Raw genomic sequence first — 10,570 nt, 5'->3', positions numbered from 1 at the left:
TTTTAGAAAAGACTGGAGGGTAGGCAGAATGAGGGGATGCAGTGCCAACATGGAACAAGTCGTCCCGGGCCGGCCAGCCAATCACAGCACGGCCCGGGGAATGACGTCACGGGGGTGTCCCGGGCCGGCAGCCAATCACAGCGCGGCCCGGGACAAAGGGGCGGGGCTTAAAAAAAGAACGAGAAACGCCCCCGAATCGCGTTTTTGCAAGAAAGCGTGATTGACAGCCTCTGTTTCCCAATGGCTAGCCTCCATTTATGGAGCTAGCCAATTGGAAACAGAGGCGGTCCAAACATCCCTACTGAAAACAAAAGTTTTCGAACTGGGAGGGGCACTGCCCATCGCCAGGTCGAAACCTAAAAATTGTTCATGTATTAACATTTTCTCTTCCATTACGAGACAAAATAGGGGGTGGTGTATGGCATCTAAAAATATGACATGTTTTTTCTAGGCGTCACAACATCGGATGCAGCACTTCCCACCACAAGTGCCGGGGCTAGCAGCGCGGAGGGGTCTACTCCAGGGGCGGATGCGGCGGCGACACAAGTGCCACCAGGAGGACCTGCTGCTGGGGATGGCTCAGCAGCGGCGGACGGTGGTAAGTTATTATACTCCTTACTTATTGACATTTTAGAGTAGGCTTGCAAAGGGGTGTATGATGTACTGTACAGTAGACAGTACACTAGTAGAAGTACACTGTACTGTTATGAACAGTTACTAATTTAGAACTACATTTTTGACAATCACAGAGAAGACAGTCACCCTTGACTTAGCCATAGCATTAGCGGCAGTAGTTCTCAAGTAAGCAATGGCCCCCTCTATTTGACTTCAACTCAGCTGTGAAACTTTTATTGTGAAGCCAAGTCAGATCAGATGAACTTGAGGGATGTGATGAACTAAAAGGGAAAGAAGGGTGTAAGGAAGGACGAGCGAGTCGTAACATTTATGACTGTAAAGAATGATACGTGTTTTTGAATGCATGCATAGGTGGTTGATAGGAAGGAATCAGATGCATGGCTGCTTGAAGCAAAGATGGTTGGGGGAGAAAGAAAAGATGACTGCCTGTGTGGGTGAATCAGAAAATGCATGTGTGCTGTGCATTGCAATATATATTATTTGGGTGAAACTCAAATGCAAGTCAAGACGGTGGTTTACCAAATAAAATGAAAAGGGTGTTAGTTGGTTGTTGAGAAAAAGTAAAGTTGGTACAGTTGAGACATTGAGAATAATAGACGTTTACTTTGGAAACCTGGATGGTATCTTCTTCTGATAGATAGCAGAGGTGTATGTAGAGCAGACGCTCAGTGGATGAAGAGTGTTACTTTGTTTGAACAGCACGTCCGTGCCAGAGTAGAAAAGCAGAGGAAATCCAAATACTAGAAGTTATGATTGTTCAGAAACTCTCCCTTGCCTAAAGTAACAGTACAGTAGTTTACTTTGCAAGCACAGCATATATTGTGTATGTATTGTATAGTTGACAATTATATCAAGTCAAGTCCCTTCCTCCAGCAATTATGGTTACCACACTCACTCTCTATGTTAATAATTTTCTTTCAGCTGTGTCAATCATGGGTGGACTATCGCTGTTGTTCGCTCAATCTATCACAACAAAGCACCTAAAGTCATCCATCATATAAGCAAAGATCATGTGATCGGCTGGATATATGATCAGAAATGAATAATCTTCATTTTCCTTTTGTAGTACTGAAGGCCCGGGGAGGGCAGTGCGAAATCTAAATTACATTGAGCAGTAGCCCTTGATGTAACCGAGTATGGCCAGTGCCACCCCTATAGAAAAGTAAGAGCTTCCCTATCTCCACCTGCATGTACTGCTTAAAGTAATGCGAGTCTGCATCATCATGGCTTGTGTCTGTTTTTCTTGGGTGCAAGTTGACTGAGCTGGCATTATGCCTGCTACCACAAGATCACGTACAAGTAATTTCTTTCGCAAAACTAGAGAAAAAAAGAAGAAGACTGGTGTACTCTCTGACTCTCTGACTATGTAGTGAGTCCATAATGCTGCTAGTAGAATTCCTGAAACTCCCACTAATGTTACAGGCCTACAAAGACGGCGGAAAGATACATGCCAAAATGTTATACTGTGCCTGCAAATTGCTAGTGTTATTGTAAGACAACTTTCCGTTGAATTATTTTGTGTTTTTGTTAGAGAGTATTGGTTATAGTACTTTTCTTTCTTTCTTCATGTAGATGCTCCAAAAAAGCTCACCCGCAAGGAGATGGCTGTCCGGGCCAGGGCCCGGAAGCTGGAGGCCATTTGTGCCGAATATCGCCGGCTGTGGGCTCAGGAACAACAGCTGTATCCTCCTGCAGTGCCCCCGGGTCCACCAGCCAGCAGCCTCCAGCACGGCGCCGTGGTCCGACAGCCTCCCGCCGCCGCTGCTCAGCTGCAACAACACCAGCAGCTGCCCCTCGAGAGCCTGGATGGCACGCCTGCGCCGGCTACGCCGCCGAGTGGACTACCTGTAAGGCCCAAGGTGGAGAAGCAGCAGCACCAGCTCCGGGACCTCCGCAAAGAGCTGCGGGACCACCTGTCCACAGGACACCGCCGGAGGTGACTGTGTCCCTTGCCCCTTTTTTAAAGACTGTTGGAAGGTGGGAATCGGGAGTTGGGGATTCTTTGGGACTTTTTGCGGGACATTTGAAATGGACAATTGTTGGGGTTAGGGAGGGGGGTGGTTTGAGTCTTTGGGACTAGTTTATTTTTGTTAGGGTAAATAATATATACTTATTTATTTTACATACTTCAACATAGCGGAGAGGTGTGGCTCACTGGTTAGAGGCGGCAGACCTGTAAGCAGAGAACGTCCCGGGGCCAGGGTTCAATTCCTGACGCGGCAGGGTCGTGGACCAGGGGTCAACGGACTCGATAATTCTCGCCTCAGTGCCTACTCAAACCTGAGAACACACTTGGTAACTCTGGGCATTAAGCTTGCCTCATCTCTACAATGGCCCCCCACAGACGCCAGGGATCCCTGGTTTCACCCTGGAGATTCCCAGTAAGGGACCATCTCACAGGGAAAACCAGGACTGGTTCCCCAGTGGTCTGCAGCGCCAGGACACTCGGTTAGAGTAACAGTGCACTTTACAAATACCCCACATTTACATTTATTTACATAGTGTACGCATTCATATTATTTTGTGGGTTGGTGGGCTGGGGTTACTGCACGTTTGGTTTCCTCAAACTTACCAGCATGAATTATCTAAAACATCCAAAAATGTACAAAAGTGCCACTAACAGAGTTAGTGAATTCAATTGGCCTACTAGTACTTAACTAGTACTACTGTGAGTCTCTCCTCGGAGTCCTAGCCCATTATTCTACCTCCCCAAAATGCTTATCTTACCTGTGATTCGTGTTTGAGAATAGAGCTAGGCACAGCGCTGGCTGCATGGAAAATGGCGATTACGGTTGCCCATGGAATCCATACAGGACAGAAATTCCATTGTTGTGGTGGTAGTAGGAGTGGTCCCACACTAGCAGTAGCAGCATATGAAAAACAAAGGAAAAAAATGAGACATTGAGTGGCCTGAGAGGAGTATTAGAGGGAACAGTATATTTGTAGCCTAAGCAATGCTGAAGATAAGTATGGGAAAAAAAATGCATGGATGATTATGGCTACAACAAGAACAGTGACACAGCGGCGTAACAAGTCTTCTTGACATGACGGAGGTTGATGTTGACGATGGATCCAATCGATGGTGGGCATGAAATTCAGAATTGATCTCATTGTTGTTTTATTAAGCAGAATTCCAATATCCTAGGATTCATCTAGCTGCCTTAAAATTGATTTGAGGAGGTCTCTTGCACCTTATCCTCCCCAGCAAGTGTGTGGAATTATTGTTGTCATTTAGTCACACCTCAATGAAAACCACACAGCCCGGGGGAAGAGGGTTGGGGTTTGAAAACTGGATGGGAATGGGGTTTTTTGGGAAAGTTTTGTGGACAGAGAAAAAAAAACACAGCATGGACAAACAACACATGAAGAATAACAAATCTTTGGATACTAAGATATCCATAAATTTTTTAAGGGACTTAAAGGAAGTGCATGCATGAAGTTGTTTGCTAAATGGATGGTTCGGTTACTGAAAAGTAGTACTAACTACAACTTACTAAGAAGTACTAAACTAATAGACAGAACAGGGCTGCTGTAATTACGCAATTTCACTCAGAGAGAATGACTTAGTAGTACATTACATTAGTTTTAAAAATAGCAAAGAAAGTTATGAAATAGCTGTAGGGATGAATTTGAAGCAGAGAGTCGCACTCATAGAAGTTCATAACAATAAGTTATTTAAAAGATAAGGAGAAGAGAAGAGGATACTGTAACTGTATGTTGTTGTTGTCCTGTTCAATTTGGGAAGTTGCATTCATCCAGCCATTCCTCTTATTCGCGGTACTCCTCCATTCAATCTGACGCTCCGTCGATCAATCTTGGTGACCAGACACACTGTCCACTGCCTGCCTGGTGGATGCGGAATTGCGGATTGCTAATGGTAAGCCTGAGTTAATGTTGACTTATTCCCATGGCACAAGGTAAACACCCACCAGCAATTGTTGATGGAAAAACAGGAAGGGATATTAAAACAGCACTGAGAAAAAATGTAAGGTACGGTGTGTAGTGCAGAAAGAACACTTTCGGAGGCGACAGTATTACATACATGCATCATTTCTAAAGTGCGTACTCTGAGTCTCCTTTTCAAGGATAGTAACTAATTGGACACAGCAGGCCAGGGCCATGCAGATGGTCAAGGCAGGCACCACTGAGTGAACCAGCCTGATGATGTAGCATACCTCTTTGTCACAGACAGACAAAGCATATCTAATTGTATGCAGCAAGCCACATAGCCGCAATTTTACATGAACTGCTGTCTGGTCTCTGGCATACACTACACTGGCTCGACCACTCCCATACCACGACTAGACAGACATGTAGGTCTGCTGTGGTTGTTGTTGACTTGTTTAGCTGTTGTTTGCCACTCACGAAACAGCCATATTTCTTCCGTAAACCGACAATGATGATGATCCATCCATCTCAGTGAGTGACTGTGTAAAGAATAAAGATATTATGTAATTTTGATCATCAAGACTCATCATCATCATCATGGTATATTGGCAAACGCAATGTTGTTCAATGCAGCCAGTCACAGTCTACCCACACAGTGAGTCTAAGGAAATTTTCCATATTGAAAAATGCAAAGTATTGGCTGGCCCCTGCAGTAGAAGTACAATTTGTATTAAACAAGGTAAAAGAGTACACTTGAGTTTCATTTGGTGTGTAAAAGATTACATAATAATTACAGAACACATAGATAGGAGGATTCACTTCATGCACAACAAACAAACAAAATTTGCTTTCATCCGAACCAGACAGCCAGTGTGGTCCACTGCATGCCATCTCTTTATTCATTACCTGTTCCACTTGTCAGCATCTCGTTCTTAAGTGAAGGGCCACAGGGCGCCTCACGTGTCAATTTCAGAAGGTGCAGTCAGCCGCATAGTGAGTCATTCCAGTCCCACTTCTTTTGAGGGGACTCGTGTACGAACTGAAGCGACAGTTTCTACATTCTGCGAAATCCGGCCATCTGCCTTGAGGGAAACAAATGGATAGGGGGAGTCTGGAGGAAGAGGATAGATGAGCATGACTGAGTTGGGAACTTGTGAACTTCAGGAATGCAGACAGTGGCACCTTCAATATGCAAAATAAGATGAAGACAGTGTTGCTGATGGATTTGTTGTGATGAAAGTTTTGTTGTGCTAAAAGTTGCAAATCAAAGAAAGACACACAGAAATAAAAGTCAATAAGGACGGAAGAAAACAAAAAGTAAGTTTTTCAAGCCTCGTTGTCATTGTCAGGGAAGTAAAGCTCGTCCTCACACTCTGTGAATTGAACATGGAGTAGGTCAACTAACAGAGAAGAGTTTCCGTCACCTAAGTCGGTGTCCTCTTCTTCCTGCGTGGATTCACGTATTTTGTAATCTGGTGGTATGAAATGCTGATTCATCTTGATCATTGTTAACCTCTCCATATTTTTGGGTGAGAGGTGGGTCCTTTTTGAAGTGACAATGGCACCAACAGCACTGCAAACTCGTTCCGAAGACACGCTTGCGAGTGGGCAAGCCAAATAATTAATAGCCAGCCTGCAGAGCTGTTGCCAGTGAGGCCTTTTCCCATACCAATACACCAATGGGTCTCGATCAATGTAGACCTCTGTTGGGTCATCCAGATAGGCCTGCACCATCCACTCAAGACCCTCCAGGGGTGCTCCACTTTGCATACCATGTGTTGCCTTTGTATCAACACTGGAGCGAGCAAACCCTTGCTGAGTTATCATATCCGCTTCAGACAAAATTATGGCTGGGCCTGGTGCAGGTGATGATGAGGATACTTTTGCTGCTGTCAGTAACGGCTGTGAGGGAAAGTGACTGCCTTCGGCCACAGAAGTGGACCTTGACGCCCGATGGCCTGCTGCTTCAGTAGTACTTGTGGTGTTTCCTTCAATTTGATGCCGCTCTTTTTTTAACCAAGTGGCTGACAGAGCTAGCCAATGTGTGTACTTTGAAACATCTTCTTCATAAAAAGGAATGAATACTTTGCTGGTCAGTGCCTTTTTGTACCGTGGATCTAGAATAGTGACACAAATGTAATGTTGTTCTGACTATATTTTTTTAAGCCTTTCATTGTTAAGTATGCGGCTTAATAAGCTCTCCGCCAACATATATGCGTCTTGTTTGTCAACATCAGCTTGGAACGCTGAAGACACCGCCTTCAGCTGTTGCTCTAGCATGCACAACAATGGGAAAGCTTTTCCCAAACTACAGTCCTCCCTGCTGACTTCACGGATGAAGACCTCAAAAGGACAAAGCATGTCTGTCAGGCTTTTAACTAGGTCCCATTCTTCCGGCACTGGCCTCATGTCTTTAATAGCAGCAGACCGCACGTTAATTCTATTGACATACTCATTGATTACCTTGTACTGCTCAAACAGACGCTCAAGCATGGAGAAGGTTGAGTTCCAACGTGTTGCCACCTCCTGGATGAGTCCTTTGACTGGCCCTCTGCGGCCACATTGAATGATCCTCATCTGCTTCCGGGCCTTAAAAGAATGGCTGAAATGTGTGCAGATTCTTTGGCAGATGGTCAGTAACTTTGACCGGTGATACTTCCAACCCATTCGAGGGTGGTTGTGGAGGGGTCGTAGGTGCAAGGCAAACAAGGATCATGAGGGAAAAGCAGTTGAGTACGTCTGCCCCGGGGTAACGGGTCACGGCGGAGCTGCTGGTGCAGACCTACCTGCACCAGCAGCTCCGCCGTGACCCGTTACCCCGAGGTTGCCCCTAGGCAGACGTACCCGACTGCTTTTCCCTCTTGATCCTTGTTTGCCTTGCACCTACAACCCCTCCACAACCACCCTCGACTGGGTTGGAAGTATCACCGGTCATTTGATTCTGAACCACGCTAATTTCAGCCCTGATGAGTCACAGGTATCGCCCAGTAGACGAAACACGTGTGGGCTGGTGTTGTAAAATCTGAAAAGAAAAAATCTACAAAAAGCTAACTTGTTGTGTTTACCACATTACCAGTGTCAATCTATCTTGTTTCTTTACTGTTGTGACATCAGAACCATTTATTTTTCGTGTGCCCAGTACCTTTTGTGTATTTGTATAGTGCCAAGGACTCTCCCGCCTAGCTCCTTCAAGAGGGTTTCAGGGTTCCCCTCTAAAACTGGCAGCACCATCATACGAACATATCCTTCACCCCCAAATACAAACTGCACTGCTTGAAGCGCACTAATCCTGCTAACCGCAAAACCCATCACTGACGACACGTTCTAAGAAAGGCACCAGGTTATTTGGGTAGTACCAAGGTAGGAGGAACATAGTTGGGTGGAGCTCCATAGTTGTCAGACCAGCCCCATTTGCCTCCATTAGGGCCGTGATTGGGTCCAAACAGTGGTACCGGATGCGGGATCCATTGTTGGCTTTGAAAGCCTTGTTGGTTTCAACGCCTGCCTCTTGTTTGTCTGTTATTTCTCTATTACTCGCTATCTGATTCTGATGACGTACTATTTTGTAAAGACCCTTCTGTACTGGAAGCAGTTTTTTTAGGAAATATGGGGCACATGCATCAAACCATTTTGCAATCGCAAATAGGCCTCTTGAGATGCATTTACCTTTTTTTGCAATATGCAATTAAGGATGTTGAAATGTTTTGTGATTCCGTTAATTGTGACTGCAGTTAGAGATTCGCGAATTGCGATCCCCTAAATGCGATGCATTATGCAATTGCAAATTGCATTTTCGCAATTTAGAATCTCAAATTACCATCAACTTCAAGTTGATGGTAATCTGCAATTCCTTTGAAAAATGCAAACAAATGCATTTTTCAAAGTGCATTGTGGTGCACACACATGCCCGTAGGGCATATTTGTGCTCCCCAAGTGCAAATCTACCTTTTTTGGGGGTGCCCCAGGGTGGCCTTTTGGCCCCCTTGCACCCTTCAAACTGCATGCGCAATTTGCGAGTACCTATCTGAATCTAACATGTGACCTTGCTTATGAATTTTTAAATAGTTAGCTAAAAGATTGCCCATTTTATATCGTCCACTGTAGTAATGAGCACTACTATGGAGTAGGATTGAGGAGGCTGTATCCATAGAGATGTTGTTGAACTGTAGTTTTGCATGAACAAGCTCTTGCAAATCAGATGAAGTCGATGATGAATAGTATTGGTGTTCCAGCCCTTTGATATCAAGTCAAAGGGACTGATGTTTCTTAAGGAGAGATTTCTTTCTCTGAAAAACAAAATCAATGATGTGACCTCGAGCAGAAGCTTTAAAAGTGTCCCAAAGTAATTGAGGGAAATAGAGGGGTCTGTATGAACATCAAAAAATTCCTTAGAGAAAGTTAAAAAGGAAGAAGAAAAATCAGGATCGAGTAAAAGGGAATTATTAAATCTCCATTGATTAGACCTGGGATGCAGCGGAAGCAAACCAAGATCTGTGATGACAGGGGCATGATAAGAAATCCCAATTGGTTCGATAGAAATGCAGATAAGATTTTGGGAAAGAATTTTAGAGACAAAAACTATGATCCAGTCTGGAAAGGAAAGCATGAGGAGGGTAAAACAATTCTTTACTAGAGGGATTGCAGAGTCTCCATGAGTCCACTAAAAGAAGTTGAGAATAATCTTAACTGGGGATTGACGATGAATAAAAGGGTCCATTATTTGATAACAATCACCACCTAAAATGAAAAAGTCATCAACATGCTGAATACATTTTGGCTAAATGTTTTGCCCAGCACAGTGGACACCTGAATATTCAAAGGCATATTGTTGCATATGCAAGTAAAACTTTGTCCCACATTCATATTACAATCATAAATCATATATAACATAATACATGTTAACATGTTAATAATTATACAATAAAATTAAAACCATTATTATACTAAACACTCGAACAAAAAATCGACTAGAAAACATTTAATTAAAAAAGTGGCCATTAATACAATTGACGCGCGTTTCGGCGTTAGGAAAACACCTTCTTCAGGAGCCACAAACAATTCTGAAATACATAATAAAAATTAAAGACCAATCAAACTTCATTATATTAATTTGCATAAAATCAATTATAGACAGAAGACAATTCATAAAACTCATTCAATTTACATGTATAATAACTGAAGACCACCTTTAAGAGCAAACCTTACCCTACACTTGTACAAATAATAAATGTCTAATGAACATTTGACACAACATTAGATAAAACACAATATTAGAGCAGTCGCATTCCAAATTAATACAATAGGAAAAAAGAAATTGATACGTATGCAGGTAGTCATAGACTTACTTAAAAAGTGGAAAATTCCATATTTATGATGCACGATCTAACAATGTAGAGAAGAGACCAATAACACTTTTTCAGGTAGGAAAAATGATTTTAAAGTCCCTCAAGCAGTCACCTAATTGTGGAAAATAACGAGATAGAAAAAAACACATTTAGGGTTGCCCTGCATTGTTCAAGACTTGTTGCAACTAGAGACTATCTAGAAATCTACAAATAAACGTTAGCCAGGTAACCTAATCTGCTCACCTTTTAAGGGGATAGGATATTCAAACAAGCGATTGTAGAATAATTGTTCATATATATCTCAATGGAATATGTTTCCAAAAGTTGCACACGTGATATCTATGAGAGAAATATATAACTTAGAACGTATGTCTTTTTATAAATATGCCGTATCATAATTCAAGCCTACTCTACCTTGATATTGGCTAAACAACAGAGTGAAAACCACTTACCAAAATATGAACAATTCCACACAGGAAAAGAGTTGGCTGTTCAATGTACTTGAAATAAAATGCAATGCCGCACAAATTAGAAGTGATGCGGTCGCGATTACTGCCGTACTGTTTCAGAATGATCCCAAGATAAAGGACTCAATATGAATAAATCTGGAAAAATAATAAATAAACATACTAAATACTAATATCAAAATGATGAATACCAAAATCGTGAGATCATCATTTAAGTCTTTTATAAGACTTAAT

This window comes from Lissotriton vulgaris, chromosome 12, assembly GCF_964263255.1.
Source record: "Lissotriton vulgaris chromosome 12, aLisVul1.2, whole genome shotgun sequence".
NCBI lineage: Eukaryota > Metazoa > Chordata > Amphibia > Caudata > Salamandridae > Lissotriton > Lissotriton vulgaris.
The sequence above is the reverse complement of the archived record's forward strand: the minus strand, read 5'-3'. Positions refer to the sequence as shown.